Consider the following 17,475-nt stretch of genomic DNA (forward strand, 5'->3'; position numbering starts at 1 on the left):
AAACTTTGAACCCTTCTGATTTCCTCCGTGATGTTGTTGCTGTGACTGTGCCCCAATCCCGGCACATTCATTCTTTGCATTAGCAACTCTCTTGCTGCTGCAAGAGGTTACCTTCCTTTTATTGTAGCTAAGTTCTAACTGATAGCCACTAGGTAAGTGGATGTTAATTTTGAAGCCTCATCTCTTGATGGTTAGTCTACTCTCTAATTTTAGTCCTATTATTGTCCTTTTTAAGCTCTTGCTGTCTTCTACACACTTAGCTAGTAAAATTCCAACATGCCTCCTTAAAAGTACAGGGGCACTTGTGGTGTTTACACCCCCACCTGGCTTCCCTTGCCCCTTCAGTTTCCATGGCCCTGTTGTCTCCCATCTCCCTTCATGACTCCATTCTTCTCCAACTCTTCTTTCCCTCCCATCCTTTACCAGATGGTGCTGGTGGTGTTGACGGATCCTCTGATGTAAAACAACAAAAAAAATCAATATAATCTGAACTTGTGTATTATGTGAAAGCATCTAATTTTTACATGATAGTCCAGCAACATATATGGATCAAGTAAATTGCCTTTCCAGGCCATTTCCATCTTGGCAACTGCCAGTTCATATCATTTGGCTTAGGAAAAAGAAGCATGAAAGGGCCAGTTTCAAGGTGCCCCTTCCAGGAGGAGCTACTAGGCAATCCCCAGGGGAGAGAAAGCTAACTTTGGTCATCTGACTCAGGCAGGGCTAGAGCTTCAGGCAAGTATCTGATGAAGACTGGTGGTGTTTAGGTATTGAGCTCATCTGGGTCAGCCTTTGACATCTGACTCACTCCTGTGCCCATATCAAAGATAGTGTGTATTAAAACAAGCTAGCATTGGGGGCTGACGAGTGATTAGAGTAAATGAGAGGACAAGCTCAGTTTCCAGCCTTCTGGGAAAACATCTTGCCTCTTTTGTCTTGCAGGTTGGTGGAAGATCAGTAAGGAAAGAACACACATGGACACGCCTTCAACTACCTGCTCAAAGTTCCCAACCTACATAGCCAAGATGCATCATATGGTACTTACTAGAAGTGAGGTGACTCCCTAAGGCAAGAGCAGAGGTAGTATGCCTGAGTGTGCGTTTCACCTTGTTGCTTACTTCCTTATTGGTGGGCTAACCCTATGCCCATACCCTCCTTTTCTTTGTAATTATCAACAATCCCCTCTGACTCTTAGAAGAGTCTAGGTGTGCAGGATAGACTGTCTGGTTGCTGTATTCATGGGCTGTGCAGCTGCTAGTGACAAGGAATTTTGCTGGAATTGAGAAAGAAGGTCTCTTAAGAATATATAGCCAGGTATTTATCACCTGAGAATTGTAACAGTCTTTGAGTTTACGTGTAAGGAAATGTTTATGCACTATAAAACATTTAACTTCTGCTTCTTGAACCAATCTGAGCACTTGTTAGAGAGAACTCAGAAATAGCCCAGTTGTCCCCAAGTAACCTCTCTCAGAGAATCCCACAAAGCTCATCTCTTTTACTTTTGGAGAGTTTGAGGCCAAATTTACCTGCTTTATTATTTCTCCATTGTTGAAATGGTGGGCAAACATCCCACTTCTATTTCATGATTCTAGCTGTGCGTGGTGGGGAAGGGAGGACTGATTCCCTTCTCCTAATGAAGAAAAAGTAGTACAGCATGGGGCCCACAGTGAGGATTTCAAGGAGCCATGGAATATGGTGGCTCTGTCTACACCAGTGGTTGTCAAGTGTTACCAGACAAGCAGGATCAGCATCACCTGGGCAATTTGTTGGAAATGCAACTACTTTGAGCCCCAACCCAGAGACCAGCAATATGTCTTTTAACAAGTCCTCAGGTGATTCTGATACACATGAAGTTTGAGCACCCTTGCTCTAGACTCATTACCTTGGCAAAATTTGGCATTTTGCACTTCTACACAATATACTCCGGAAGCAAAAAGAAGGGAGAGCGCATGGGTGATAAACGCCCTTCCAAAATGGCTTTTCCTCCAGGACGTGTTAAAGCAATCAAGTAAATGAGACAGCTGGACTTTCAAGTAACAGTGCTTAGATCCTCTATGCACCTGGAGATGTTTCTACAACGAGAAATGGCAGCCTCGAGCCTTATCATTGCCTGGCCGTCTCTGTAGATGCTGGCATAGCTCCTGTGCAGTTGGGTGACTTACACCACAAAGTTAGGCATTGAGGTGCTTCTCAGCCCTCAATCTGTGAAAAGGAGCCTTGCCTGAGTTTAATTCTGTGTGTGAGTTTTATACAGTCCTTTAAACTGATCCCTTGGTCGGTAAACCCAGGGCTGAGAGCTGGCTTTCTTGTGCACAGGCAGACTTAGAGCTGGTCACATCGCTTCTGTGGGCATGGTTGTTCTCCATATGGCATAGGTGCAAATGCGCAATGGATTTTTGAAGATGAAATTAGGTTTGATGAATGTGGAAGTGTTCTGTAGGCTTGCAAGTGTGAAACGACTGTGTGTATTTTGTATGCTTTCATATGATGGCCAGTTAGGTGTGGCTGCAGAAGAGACACAGTGTATTACAGTCATAGATTGCAGAGACAGGAGGCATGGGACGCACTGCACAGGGCCACATGGGGAAGACAGGGATGGTCAGGAGGCAGAAGACAGGAGCGAGCGGTGAGCTTAGGTCAGAGCCTTTATTGATGCTTCTGAGGGAAAGGCAAGGTAGGACAGGGCAGAGTGAACCATTTAGGATTAATAATTAATTGAACAGTTGGATAATTTCATTAGGTACTAAACTATAGTGGTGGTCCCTAGTTTTCTGGTATTGGTCCCTGGGATGAGTTAGGTAGAGCAATATTGCTTACAAGAGTGCATGGGCCAGACTGAGAAGGAATGGCTCTGGATTAATTAGTGTGGATATCAAAGTAGGCTCCTGGCTGAGTCCTTTGCTATCTCTAACAGTTGGCTAGTACCAGGAGGGGCAGTCTCTCCCAAGCTAGACAGTCTTTTTCAGATGTCAGAGAATCAAAGGACAGAAAGTGTAGCTCTGAGGAAGCTTATGGGTCCTTCAGAAGGAAATTAGGGGTCACCTAGTATTCTGCCTCCAAGTTTTACAGAAGAGAAAATTACCAGTGCTTGCACAGTAAGTTGATAGAAACTAGACCAGAAGCAACATTCTTTGCCTCAGTCCAGTCAACACCAGCCAAATGGAATATGCACAAGTCAGTAAAATGACCAAGTTCTCCTGCAGCAAAGTTGAATCATCCATGTGTTTGATGTGAAGCTTGGCGAATGACATAATGATGTGGAACTGGAAGGAAGTGAATTGGCTCCAGCAAAACAGTGTGGCAGACATACCTGGGACTGACTTGCGTTTCTGTCATTAGTCACTGTGGTGCCGAAACCCAGGACCCACTCTTGGTCTCTCTGTTCTTCTTGGCTTAAATTTGCACAACACACTGTGCTAAGCACTTTGTATGTATCATCTCTAATCCTCTGGGGTGGGTACTATTAGTCCCATTCTACCAGTGATAAAACTGAGGCTCAGGGGTGAAGTAGTTTGCTGAAGATTGGTAAGACAGAGTTCACGTTTGCTCTTGATCATTGTTAACACGCTTCTTTCTGGGGTTTGCAAACCCAAGGAAGCTTCAATTGGAGCAATTGATAGAAGCACAGGGAAAACAGTGCTTAGGAAAACATCCTTAGGATGGGGGAGGAGGAAGTAAGCAAAGGGCTTTGCAGAAGCTCTCTTAGACTGTCTTGCACAGAGTTGAGCAGGAGGAGAGTCTTTGAGGTTGAAAATAACCAGAATGTGCTACTGCTTATTGTAAATCTGTTATGGCACAGAGCCATACTCAGCAATTTAGCTTAGGGTGGTATTTTTAGAATTGTATGCTCCAGACACCATGCTGATCATGGTCCTAAACAACCCTAATAGTAACCTGAATGTGAGCAATTTCTCAAGGTCATGGTGTTGGGAAGCTGTGCGGCTGCTTTTCCAACTTGATCTTCAATATCATGTTTTACAAATGCTTGGTGGGGTCACTTAGCACCCCTGGTGGGTCCATGTCTGGAAGAGAGAACAACGAATTTGAAACAGAATCTAGAGATGGTATTTGGGAATTGTTCTGCGCACAAAGCGAGCTTTAGTCAGGTTCACTTTGAAGTCTCCCACTGTGTTAAGTGGGCTGGAAAACTCACTTGTGTCTCGTGGCTGAGGGAACAGGCAGCAGTTCCACCCTGCTCTCCCTCCCTGTGCAGGCTCTGGTCCCTTCCCCTCCATCTGTAGTCAGGAGACACCTCTCCCCTCCAAGACACCGAATGGATGACTTCCAAGCCTGCAATCCTGGGACGTTAATGATATTAACAAGGCCAAAGCTACATCATACTTTAAGGCTCTAAACTACAAGCTATTTTTTCATTTGTTTGTTTTTATAGAAAATGTCTACCTCCAGATCAGGAATTTTCATAGAATCTGTTTTGTAGGAGCCTTCCAGCCTCCTTAACATTCCCCCATAGAAATTCCCTCTCACTGCAAACACAAAGCAGGAAATTAAATTTAGAGAGTACGTCTAAAATGTGCAATGGAACACAATCATTGTTTCTGGTCAGGATGAAACTTAATTTTATTAGTAACAACCTTGCATTTAGTTCTTTCTCTCTGTGACAATTCATTGCACTTTTTTTTTTTTTTTTGAGACAGTGTTGCTCTGTCGCCCAGGCTAACGTGCAGTGGTGCAATCTCGGCTCGCTGCAACCTCTGCCTCCCAGGTTCAAACAGTTCTCCTGCCTCAGCCTCCCAAGTAGTTGGGACTACAGGTGCACACCACCACGCCCAGGTAATTTTTGTATTTTTAGTAGAGACAGGGTTTCACCATATTGGTCAGGCTGGTCTTGAACTCCTGACCTCAGGCGATCCACCCACCTCGGCCTCCCAAAGTGCTGGGATTACGTGAGCCACCGCGCTCGGCCTCATTGCACTTTTTTATTCTAATCTTTTGAACCAGGAGGTTCAACTGACATGGCATGCCTAGGCTTCCTGTTTTAATCCAGTTTTATTAACGATAAAATCTTCTGAGGGTCCAGGAAATAATTTTATATAAAGGTGAAATGTGGGGGTGGAAAGAGTAACTGTCAGAAAGACGTGGGTCTCAAGGCTCTGTGAGTGGCTAGGACTTGGTAGATACTGAGTGTGGAGTTACTGTGGCCAAGCCAGGCACAGGCAGGAGACACCCTACACTAGGTGAACTCCCAGAAAGCTCCAAGGAAATCAACTTTAAAAATTACAAAATGATTTTAAAGGGTTAAACACTTTGCTGTTTTAGGTAGCCCCTGACCTGGCAAGGTCTTTAGTAATCTGAAGGTCATCAAGTCTGCAAAGTAGAGTTAGTTACTGGTTATATGCCTTTGGGCACACACTTGATCTCTCTCTCCCTTGTGTGAATTAGGGCTAGTAATAATGAGTGACCACATGTCTGGCGGGAGTGTTAGGAAAACCAGCTGAGCCAGTGTGAGGTGCTTTGCAGTGTAGTTTAGGTATGAGGATGGGCTTTGGTCATGGAATTGGACTTCCTTGAGGCAGAGTTTTGCAGTAGATTCTGTAGGTCCCCTCCATCCCCTCAGCTACCCTGGACGACAGCCATGGATGCTCCTGCAACCCCTCTCTTCCTGGGTCTGTCTGTGGAGGGAGCTCTTCGTCTCTGCCTCTGGTGCTTGGGAGCCAACACCCCAGAGCTGAGAGCTGGGGGATAAACAGCTCACCCTCTCAGCCCCTCAGGGGCCTGCTTTGGAGGGTGCCTGTGGGTGGGATGATGCTCCAGTTGCCCACAGCAGTGACCCACTCACTAGCGTCTGTTTCTTGGCTTCTCCCTTCTGTGTCTCCCTTTCACAGTCCCTAACTGGGCCTTCCTGGTGTCAGGTCGCACATAAATGACTTGCAGCCAAACTCTTGTCTCTGAAGCGGCTTTTAGAGACACCCAAACTAAGACTATTTATTAGACAAGATTCTGAACCAGCCAGGCATGGTGGCTCACGCCTTTAATCCCAGCACTTTGGGAGGCTGAGGCAGGCGGATCACTTGAGATCAGGAGTTCAAGACCAGCCTGGCCAACATGGAAAAACCTCATTTCCACTAAAACTATGAAAATTAGCCAGGCATGGTGGCATATGCCTGTAATTTAAGCTACTTGTGAGGCTGAAGCAGAAGAATCGCTTGTGCACAGGAGGCGGAGGCTGCAATGAGCCGAGATTGTGCCACTGCACTCCAGCCTGGGCGACAGAGACTTCATCTCAAAAACAAAGAAGATGCTGAGCTACGAAGCCATGTCAACAGCTAGTGTTTCCAAAGACTGTGAAGTTGCCCGCACCAATGCAGTGTCACTCTAGATTGCAAAATAGTTAGAGAGAGAGAGAGAAGCTGGCATTTCTAATTCCCAGTTTGAGGTCCCTGCCAGAAGTTGGTGATGAGGAATGATCTGGAAATACTGCCCTGGTTCCTTTGCTGGTTGCCAGGAAGAAAGATGATCAACTTCTGTGGTTAGAGAGATTAGGATTCCGGGTGGGAAGTGTTCAGGGAGGGTTATCACCATCATTAACGCACACTCGCAGAGCCTAGAAGGTACGCATTCACAGAACCTAGAAAGTACGCATTCGCAGAGCCTAGAAGGTACCTATTCGCAGAGCCTAGAAGGTATGCATTCACAGAACCTAGAAAGTACGCATTCGCAGAGCCTAGAAGGTACGCATTCACAGAAGGTACAAAGGGCCAACCATGGCCTCACCTGGGGCAGCCCTCTGCCTCTCAGGGGACACAGGACTTTATCCAAGAAAAATTACCTAACGATATTGTAGCTGGAGATTTGGATGGTGATTGAGGGAGGTCTCATATCAGAGTGAGTTTTTAATTGAGCCTTGAAAGAAGGGAAAGAACGAGAGTGGGGACAGGAATCCCTTTAACAGTTCACCAGATGGTTTTTGTTTTTGGTTTTTCTTGAGGCAGAGTCTCACTCTTGCCCAGGCTAGAGAGCAGAGGCGTGATCTTGTCTCACTGCGACCTCTGCCTCCTGGATTCAAGCAATTCTCCTGCCTTAGCCTCCAGAGTAACTGGGATTACAGATGAGTGCCACCACACCTGACTCGTTTTTGTATTTTTAGTAGAGATGGGGTTTCTTCATGTTGGCCAGGCTGGTCTTGAACTCCTGATCTCAAGTGATCTGATTGCCACAGCCTCCCAAAGTGCTGGGATTACATGCGTGAGCCATTGTGCCTGGCCCCAACAGCGAAATTTAACTAAACTCTTAAGTGTTAATATGTGAGGCCTGTGTGTGGCCACACACACTGGTGACCTGTAGGCTCCAGACAGACTTGTTTACTTTGATAACTTTAAAGAAATGAGGTCAATGTTTCAGATGGCAGAAAATTTTCTGTAAAGTTCTAGCTTTTGTTAAGGCTGTAAGAGGACCTGGCAGGCCTGAGTCTGTGCTCCGGCGTGGAGTAGGGGGTTGCTAGTGAACAGAGCATTTGGATGGGGCGTGTGTCTTTCATGTGCTACGCTCTCCCTACCCAATTGTCCCCAGGTTCTCAGGCCAAGGCTCAGGGGTTGTTAATTATTGGACGTACCCTGTTTTCTTTTGTTTTTCCAAAACAGAAAGCAATGTCTCCAAATGCCTATCTTTATTTAAAATGGGAAAAAAAAAAAAAAAAAAAAAAAAGCAGACGGATGATTTGTTTTTTTCAGGGTAGAGGAAAAGTAATACATATTGAGCAAGACCTAGTTGCCAGTCATTGGGCTAACGGCTTTACAGGCACGACTAGCCACTTCCCATTTTACAGATGAAGAAGCAAAATGAGTGAGTCCTGAGAAACTCCTCCAGCACTTAAGGGCAGCATGGTGATTAGACGCTCAAACTTCAGCTCTTCCCCCTGAATCTGGAGTTTCCTTGACCTTGATTTTCTTCCTGGATGTCAAGATTTCATGATCTGGGTGTACTAACTACCCCCAGCCAATACATTTGGGTATAGGTTTTGAGATGAGGGGAGGGGAGGGAGAAGAAGGAAGATAATGCACTAGAAAGTGGGACTTTACCCAAAAAAAGTAAAGCCGACTTCCCAGGACCCATGTGTCTGCCTTAGGAATTAAACCCACCTGTTCCTGGATAAAGGGGCTATAACTATTTGAGGCAGGGAAGCACACACCGCTGTTGAGTGTGATGGGTGGGCCAATCTCATGTCAGGGGCCTCAGATAATAGAAAGCCACACCTGGAAGATCATGGACAAGTTCATTTTCACAGCTTTCTCCTGGTACCAGAGCTCTGAACAACCAGCATACAAGAGTTTCCAGCAGATAGAGTCTGGTGCCTGGTCTGGGGGCAGCTTCCTATTTAAATGCCTCTGGCTTAACTGCCTTTGCATGTGACTGCTGTCTAGGGCTTTATAGCTTTATGATTCAAAATCTGGCTGAGGGTGTCAGGGTTCAAATCTCTGTTCTGTACTTAACCAGCCATGTGAACCTTGTGCCTGCTTTTTCCTTAGTCATCTCCATCTGATAGGAGGTAAATGAAGTAATGAACATGATGAAGCCTTTAGCACCAGCGTGGCACATGGTAAAAGCCTTATAAACATTAGCTCTGCTAAGAGGTCTGCCCTTTTCCGATGAGTCTGCAAACTTTCTGCAGGAACCACTGCTTTTCTACCCCTGCCAGCTCACTGGCTCCTTTGGCCAGCATATTGAAACCACTGCGTGAACAGGGGCATCCGTGTGCAGGACGGGTTCACCAGCCTTCTCAGCCTTCCTGTTGGTCATGAATTTTCCGATGCTAATTTGTTTGCATCAGGCCCCACCTGGACCAGGATGCAGGGTGTGGCCACACTGCGCATTCCAACTCTGTCCACTAGATGGCGGTCGGATTTCATCAAGGGGTACCAAGCCCCGTACTGGAAAAAAGGTGTGGCCTCCACCCAGACCTCCGGGACCAGGTGGACGTCTTCTAGTGTGCTTGTCAGCAACTCAGGCTTATCACTGACTGCCAGAAATGAGACATCAGGATGGATCCTTCAAGTGGAGAAAAGGAAAAGACAGAAATGCAGATGGGGTGCGAAGTGGGGTAAAAGTGGCAGCAATGGGCGTGGCTCATGGAGCCCAGGGTCTCCATCTAGTCTTCGTTTCCTGTCTGCAGCCTGGAGGCACAGGGGTGCGGATTGATGGGGACCCAGGGCAGCCCATCCCCCGCTAGGAGACAGGCCCTGTCACCTCTTCCTGGGTTTCACATCTGCCCGTCCCCTGTGCTGGTCCAGGCTCTGGTCACTCTCTGTCATTGTCTCTGCTGATTTTATTGCCTTCTCTCCGGTCTCCCTGCCCACCACTGCCTTGCAGCCCATCTTCCCTGAGCTCTTCTGCTCCTCCATCCATCTCTGTCAGAGCCCTCCAAGACCACCTGCTTCTCCTGGCCCTCCCTGTTCACTGCACTCAGTACTTCCTCAGGCGCACGCCACTCATGCCTTTGCTCCTGCAGTTCCTTATTCTTCACCTCTCATGTTCAAATCTTATCCTCCATCCCTACCCAGAAGTGACTACTTCCTCCTCTGAAGCCTCACTGCGTCGCTTCTAGGGTGCTGGGCCCTCTCATTGATTCTTTCATTCTAATGTTTGCTGAGCACCTACTATGTGCAGCAAGATGCCAGGGATACGATGGTGAATGAAGTCAACATCTCAACTCTCCTGGAGCTTCCATTCCAGCAGGTGAGATGGGCCTAAAAGTAAACAGTGTAAGGAAAACAATCCCAGTCTGCCACGAGGGCAGTGTGGGGAACCCATGGGTGCCATGGCAGAGTGTGTTGTAGGGGGCCAGCTGGGGAGGCTTCTCTGAGCAAGGTGATGTTTCAGCCAAGCCTCAAGCCTGAGAAAGAGCCATGTTGGCAAGGGGCTAGTGGGGTGGGGAGTGGGTGGCCCTGGCAGAGGGGATGGCATGAGTAGGACCCTAAGGCGGGAAGAGACTGGGCTGGTGGAGAAGCTGTATTAGTCCGTTTTCATGCCTCTGATAAAAACATACCAGAGACTGGGTAACTTATAAAGAAAAAGATTTCATGGACTCATAGTTCTATGCGGCTGGGGAGGCCTCACAATCATGGCGAAAAGCAAAAGGCATGACTTACATGGCAGCAGAGAGATTGAGAGCCAAGCGAAACTCCTTATGAAACCATCAGATCTTGTGAGACTTATTCACGACCATGAGAACAGCATGGGGAAACTGCCCTCATGATTCAGTTATTTTCCCCCCCTCTCCCTCCCATAACAGGTGGAAATTATGGGAGCTACAATTCAAGATGCGATTTGGGTGGGGACACAGCCAAACCATATCAAAGCTGAAGCCAGCATCTGAGCTGAGAGCGGTGCCAGAGGTCCAGGTAGGGAAGCTGCTGAAGGGAAATGATGAAGACTCAAATTTTTTAAAAAGCAGTTTTTTTCCCGCCAATCTGTATACAGTGCCTCAAGTGGAGGGGAAGAAAGGAAACCATAGGCCAGAAAGAGATGCTGGTAGCTTGGGTGGGGATGCAGAGAAGTGGGTGGATTTGGGCATTCTGGAGACTGGTCAGCAGGCTTTCTCCACCACACAGGGATGGGTGCACTGTCAGTGGCTTGGTGTGGGGTAGAGGACGGCCACATCCAGAACACAGTGAGGGAGGGGTTCTGAGGCCGTGTGCAGTCTGGGAGGTACAGTGGGATGTGTTTGACAGCTCTAGTGCAGCGCAGCACAGGAGGGGCCGTGTGAGATGGGAGTTGGATCTGACGTTCGATGAATGGCCTCCCAACTCCTCGAGGGCAGGAACCGTTTTTGGCTCGCTGTTGTGTCTCTCAGAAGCATTTCCTGGGGTATGGGGATGTGGCCTCTCTGACAGGCATAGGGATTTGATGCTGTTGGAGCAATGGGTGCCAATGGGACTGGAGGGGCTTCTCTTGCTGCATGCCGTCTGCTGTCTTGGGAGCACCTAGGGATGCTTGCAGTGGCTGCAGGGTGAGAGCAGGTCGGGGAGTCATTGTTTTTCTCCTCCGCTCTCCATTGCTGTGGCTAGGGGGCTCCAAGCCCACTTGGTCCTCCCAGATGTTGCTTAGGCAGTGAGCTCAGGATCTCAGGATCCCTCTCACTCCCCTTTAGAGTCCACTCGTTATGTCTTGACCTTTGAAAAGTAGAATGCTCCTGATTTCAAGTCATATAGTATAGAGGCCTACTTCCTCTCAGAAGGGGAAAGCAGTGCCTCCCGTGCTGCCCACAAACGCCTCTTTAATGTCCAAATCGCCGTATTGGAACTTCCCTCCTAACAGAGACTGTGCCAGCTGCACCTAAAAAGATGACCATATTATCCCTTGTTATTCATTTACAGTGTAAATTTCACACATTGGTAGACATGAGATTGGCAAAGCAAACTGGGGAAGAGTGGGAGGGAGAATGTGTGTCTTTGTGTCCGAGATCTGCGGGAAGAGGGGGGAAATCCTGGGGACTTTGGGGCTGAAAGCAAGTGTTCTGCGCTGCACAATCTTGCCCTGGGCTGGCGCCTGACTGGGGGCTTCAGGTGGAGCAAGGTGAGTGCACCTGCCATTTTGTCCACTAGAGGGCGCCAGCACCTTGCATTGCATCCTGGAGTTTTGGGCTCTAGCACGGAAGACAGCTGAGAATGGAAGAGGTTTGGGGCATCTCAGAGTCTCAGAAGTACCGTGTACCTGGAATCTCTTGCCTTGCACCCTCTGAGTTCCCTGCTCCCCTCTGCTGCTCCAATGGGGCTGCGTTTCCATGGGTATTTCCCAACCCAGCTCTGGCCCCATGTTTGCCAGCATGAGCCTTGGGTTGTGGGACCTCCAGGCAGACCCGCGGACTTTGGGCAGCTGTGATGAGCAGCAGAGGAACCCCTGAGCTGGTATGTGCAGCTGGGTCTGACTGCCCAGGAGCCTCTGGTTCCTATGGCCTCCTGCCTGGGGGAGAGTTTGCTGGGGGAAGAGCTTGTCTTTGCCTATTTCTTTTATTCCCTATTTTCTTAGGGCCTAACTGGACCCTGTACTGAGTAGGTGCTCTTCAAATCCACTGCACCTGTGTGTGTGCTGGGCATTGGCCCTGGCAGCTGCTATGCAGAGTGGAAGTAGAGCTCTGGGAACAGTGAGTGGGTGAGAAGGCTCAGCTGGTGTGCAAAATGGGATCAAAGCAGGGCTGGGAGGCTGGGGATGCTGGCTGTGGAGGAAGGAGAGGAAGAGGAAGGAGAGGGCAGTGAACTGGTCTTGGAAGCTTGGGGAAGGATTCAGACAGGCACAGAAGAGCCACATTAAAGAAAGGTTTGGCCCGGTTGTCACCTGGGCTGCCAGTGTTCTAGAAACCAATCCGGGAAGCTGGCTCTGCTCCTGGCTCCCAAAGCCTTCTCCTCTAGGCTGTTCTGGGCCAGGGAACAGAGGGGAAATGTTTTCCTCGTTCCACTCCGGCCTTTAGCTGTGGTATCACCTGCCAAGCTCTCTGAAGGATCCAGGGGGACCGGCCATCAAATCTCCCCAACAGCTGCGCCCTTCTGGCCAGACACTGTTCAGCCACAGCCTCGGGCTGGGCCTTTCCTCTGTATCCTGGGCCCAGGACCCAGAGCTGCTGGGGCCTGTATGCCCCTCAGGATCCATGGAGGTCTCCATGGAGGTTGCAGTTGGTGTGATTGTCACCACCAGCATCTCTGAATATTGCTCACCTGGGTATGGAGCTGCCCAAAGTTCTTGTGTGGGTTTTCAGCCATACTGTTATGGGTTATAGACATGCTGGACCATTGGTAAAATCACTTTGGCAGGCTGCGTTTTTTTCTCCCAGCTGGTAAAGCTGCAGTTCTGGCAGCCAGAGAACATTGCTTACTTGCTGGTTTCCAGCAGCCAATTCCCCTGTCTGAAAGTATCCCTCATGGGGTTTGTTGTGTTACAGGCTTGTCTGAAATGTTAACCTATTTGTTCCTGAAGGTCATCAGTGAATGATTTTCACCACAATGAGAGCCTCAGTGATGAAAGCCATTGAGAGCCCAAGGAATTTGTGTAGAGTCCGTGTGGACCATGAGGGAATTTAGCAGAGAGGGGAGCGGGGTGGGTTGGATGTGGCAGCGCCTTTCAAGCTGAGGCCATGGGAGCTGCTTTGGGCTGGGCGTTTGGGCAGTTCCCTTCAGTACAGGCCTCACCCCCAAGCAATGTTGTGTTACAAAGGCAGGTTCACCTGAAACTGGGAGGCAATTGGCAATGGTTAGATTTTCATCCATTCCCTATCACACTATGACCATCAGGAAGTGTGACTAGAGGAGAGGCTCAGAGAGGTTGAGATTCTTGCTCCGGGCCACATAGCAAAGCAGAGACAGAGTAATGCCGAGAAGGCAGATTTCTGCATTGTATCTTTTGGAGTTCTTTCAGCAAAGTGGGACCCTGAGAAGCCAGGGATCCAGAATTTATTCATTTGGTTGGTCAAATAGTACTTACTGGGTGCTTATGGCATGCTAGGTACCAAGGACAGCTCCGAGCATACTGGGGGATGCCCCTGCAGAGTGTCAGGGTGATCCTGGGGAGAGGCCCCCTTCAGCCAAATCAGGTATCAAGCAGGCTTCCTGGAGGAAGCAAAAAATACCTGCATTCTGTTGAAGGATAATCCATTTATTTGATGCTCCTTTGAGACTGTCCCAAGAGAAACAGAGAGTAAACACTAATAACCAAATAACAGAAATAATGAACAGGGATGAAGCTCTTGCTACACATGACTTCCTGCAAGGCAGCAGCCTCTAGCCCTGGGGACATCGAGGCTCAGGGAAGCCAGGAATGGTTGGGAGGGCTCCAGTCGGTCAGTAGTGGAGCTGGGAGTCTGCTGGGTAGGTTTTTCTTTTAAATTCCTGTTCGTCATGGAAAATTCCAAACACGTACAACAGTGGAGAAGACAAGAAAGTCCCACGCTCCCAATATCCGTCTTCCACAGTCGCCAACTCAGGGCCAATTTCGTTCTGTTCGTGCCTTCTGCACTTCCCACCACTGGATTATTTCATAGTAAATCTCTGACATCATCTCATTTCATCCGTAAGTATTTCAGCAGGCAGCTCTAAAGGATAATGACATTTTTTTTTAATATGATCATATTCCCATTATCACACCTAAAAACATCAACAGTAATTCCAGTCAGTGTTTGATGATCAATTGCCTCAATTATTTTTTTACCAGTTGGTTTGTTCAACTCAAGATCCAAGTAAGATCCACACATTGCATGCAAGTAAGTCTTTAAAGTTTCATTTGAGCTGTAGTTTCTCTCCCTTTCTCTTTGCTTGCAATGCAGTGGTTTACAAAATCTGGTCATCTCCTCTATGGTTTCCATACCTCACATTTGCTGTTCGTATCCCTGGGGTCCTGTTTAGCCTGTTCCTCTGTTCCCGGTATTTCCTGTAACCTTGAACTTGAAGTGGGAGGCTTCAGCAGATTCAGATTTGAGGTTTTATTAGGTTTATTTTGTATTTTTTTGGATATTTTTATTTCTCCACATTTGTTATGTATCAGGAGTGACTGAAATACAAAATATATTTGAGTCCTATCGTCATGATCATGGAAATGGCTTTAAGAGAAGCCTGTCAGATGAAAGGTTTGACTTTTTCTAGTGCCAGAGTTCTTGAAGCACGGATGACAGGTGGCCTGCTGAGCTGCGTGTGTGTGTGTGTGTGTGTGTGTGTGTGCGCGCGTGAGTGCGCCCGCACATGCGCACATGTGTATGTGCCTTTGGGCTTTTCTCTTTTCTCTGGGCCGCTTCTCAGAAACCACTGCTTTCCACTTTCTGGTGGTCACAAGCCCCTCCTAAGGTTACAAAACTGCTTCGAGACTGCTTGTCAAAGTGTTCTTTGTCGAAGCCTCAAAGAAGGCTTCATCAAGGACGGAATTTCTTTTAAGTCTGCACTTCAATTTCCTCCCACTGCCTCCTTCTGTTGCCCATATTTTGACTTTGGGGTCTTTCCTGTCAGGATCCTTAAGCGGTCTGAGGATCCAGTGTTCTCCTCCCTGTCCCTTCTGCTCAGCCCCTACTGATGAGTGACTTACTGCATATCAGCTCTGCTCCAGTGAAGTTAGACGTAAACTTGGGCTTCTCCCTGGAACATCCTGTGGTCTGAGTGGGGCAGGCTGCCATGGAAATGGCAAAAACAATAGTTCACCCACCTGCCAGCCAGAGGTCCCCGGGGGTGCCCTGAAAATAGAGGAAGGAGACCTGGGGGAGGACCTGGTAGGACAGGTCAGCTTCTTCCTCTCTGGCTGGGTGGAAGCCGCTGTCCAAGGCTGAGACTGAGCCTGGAGGTGTCGGCTGCAAAGCGGAGAAAGAGGCTGTGCGTGCCACTTCTCAGATACCTGCTCTGGCACCGGCGATGTTTGCCCTGAGCCACCCATCACTGTGCAGGCGCTTTGGGAGCACCTCGTCTGTGCTGGGGGAAGAAGAGGCTTGTCTCGTGCTCTCAAAGCATGTATGGTATCCAAGTAACTGGGTGGCGATCTTTACCCCTCTCCTTTATCCTTCACATCCGTCCAGTGCCCATCATGTCCCCTCAACCTCCAAAACAGATTCCAAATCTATCCCTTCTCTCCACCTTCCCCAGGCCAGCCTGGCCCCCATCATCCCCTAAGTGTCCCTGCTCATTCCTGCTTCCTCTCTTCCTCACTAGAATCCATTCCTCACACTCCGGCCAGAACCCTGTTTTTGAAACATTCATCTCATTTTACCCATCGCCTGCCTAAAACCTTACGGTAGATTCAATAGTGATTCCCAGCCCCTGCAAATTCATGTCTTCCCAGAACATCAGGATGTGACCTTATTTGGAAATAAGAGTCCTTGCAGTTGTAGGTAAGTTGAGGTCATCCTGGATGAGGGTAGCCTTAAATCCAATGACAGATATTCTTAAAAGATGAGGAGAGGACACCCAAAGGCAGAGATTGGAGTGATGTATTAGTACATTTGCACAACTGTAAAGGAACCCGTGAAACGGAGTGATTTATAGAGAAAAGAGGTTTAATTGACTCACGGTTCTGCAGGGGGTACAGGAAACTGAGGGCTGGCATCTGCTCCTGGTGAGGGGCCTCAGTCAGCTTTCAATCATGGCAGAAGGTGAAGGGAGGGCAGGCAGGTCACTTGGTGAGAGAGGGAGCGAGAGGGAGCGAGAGGGAGCGAGCGAGAGGGAGCGAGAGGGAGCGAGCGAGCGAGAGAGAGAGAGAGAGAGAGAAGAGAGAGAGAATCGGGGAGGTCCTAGACCCTTTTAAATAACCAAATCCTGGGTGAACTCACTGAGCAGGAACTCACTTCTCACCAAGGGGAGGTTACTGAACCATTCATGAGGGGTCCACCCTCAGGACCCAATCACTTCCCACCAAGCCCCACCTCCGCCATTAGGGATCACATTTCAGCATGTGATTTGGAGGGGACAGACCTCCAAACCATATCATGCTGCTCTAATCCAAAGCAAGCCAGGGATTGTGGGCAGCTGCTAGAAGGAAGAGGCACAGGGGTTTTTTTTCCCCTGGAGTTTTCAGAGGGGGCACGGCCCTGCCGACACCTAAATTTCACACTGTCACCTTCCAGGGCTGTGGGAAAATACATTTCTGTTGTTTTAAGAGCCCAGTTTGTGTCACTTTGTTATGGCAGCCCTAGGAATCTAATAAAACCTGTAATAAATGGCATTCGACATTGTAACATTGTACCTAGAATGAAATCCAAAACCATTCACGTGGCTGCCAGGCCCGGCGTGTGCCGGCTCCTTCTCCCCTGCTGCCTGGGCCTGTGCTCTGACTGCACCTCACGCTTCACCTGTCCTCCTGCTAATCACTCGACGCGCCAGTCCCCCAGAGAGGGCTTCCCCGGCCTTTCCTTCTCCGACCCTGCTCTGATCAAAACCAGGTCCGCCTGTGCTTCTCTTTTACCTCTGTCTGGTTTTAACTTCCTCATGGCACTTACTCCACGTTGTCATTTTGAATAAATTGCGAGGCCCGTTTCCTTATGAGATTGCAGTCTCTTTGTGGGCACAGGTATCTGTCTTGTCTGTCTGGTATCCCCAGCCCTTAATTCCACATCGGGTACATAGTAGTTGTTTAATAAATGCCTGCTGAATAAATGTACCCAACATATGCATAAATGAAAATACCTCATGGGAAGAGGCTGTAGAGAGGGTCAAAGGTGGGGCTGGTGGAGAAGAGGGAGGAGATCAGAAATGACTCAGTCCATGTCTCCAGGGGTCAGACATGCTGATGAGGGAGGGTCACTGGATCTCATTGCAAACTTGGGGGCACTGGATGCTTATCACTGTGTGCCAGACGACTCTGCCAGTGGACAGAAACGGCTCTGCTTGACGGCGAGGAGGCCCTGAGTTTGAGCAGGAAAGGCTGTTCAACTGTCTGTGCTGTGACTTATGGCTGCCAGACAGAAGGCAGGTGGTCACGATTTACAAGGGCCTGTACAGACCCTTTGGGCCACAACTGTGGTGAATGACATCACCCAGCAAAGGGAATTTACTGCACAGG

General features: G+C 48.6%; 1 long non-coding RNA gene across 1 annotated transcript in view; it reads left to right on the plus strand.

Annotated features, from left to right (window-relative positions):
- The first annotated feature begins 9,576 nt into the window (after positions 1-9,576).
- Positions 9,577-17,475, plus strand: part of LOC135273935 (uncharacterized) — a 70,532-nt gene continuing 62,633 nt past the window's right edge. The window contains exons 1-2 of the long non-coding RNA XR_010341694.1: positions 9,577-9,690; positions 10,247-10,355. This is a non-coding gene — a long non-coding RNA (uncharacterized LOC135273935). The remainder of the gene's footprint in view (positions 9,691-10,246; positions 10,356-17,475) is intronic.

Source organism: Aotus nancymaae, unplaced genomic scaffold, assembly GCF_030222135.1.
Source record: "Aotus nancymaae isolate 86718 unplaced genomic scaffold, 86718_ANA_hifiasm-v0.15.2.pri h1tg000010l, whole genome shotgun sequence".
In the NCBI taxonomy this organism is placed as follows: Eukaryota; Metazoa; Chordata; class Mammalia; order Primates; family Aotidae; genus Aotus; species Aotus nancymaae.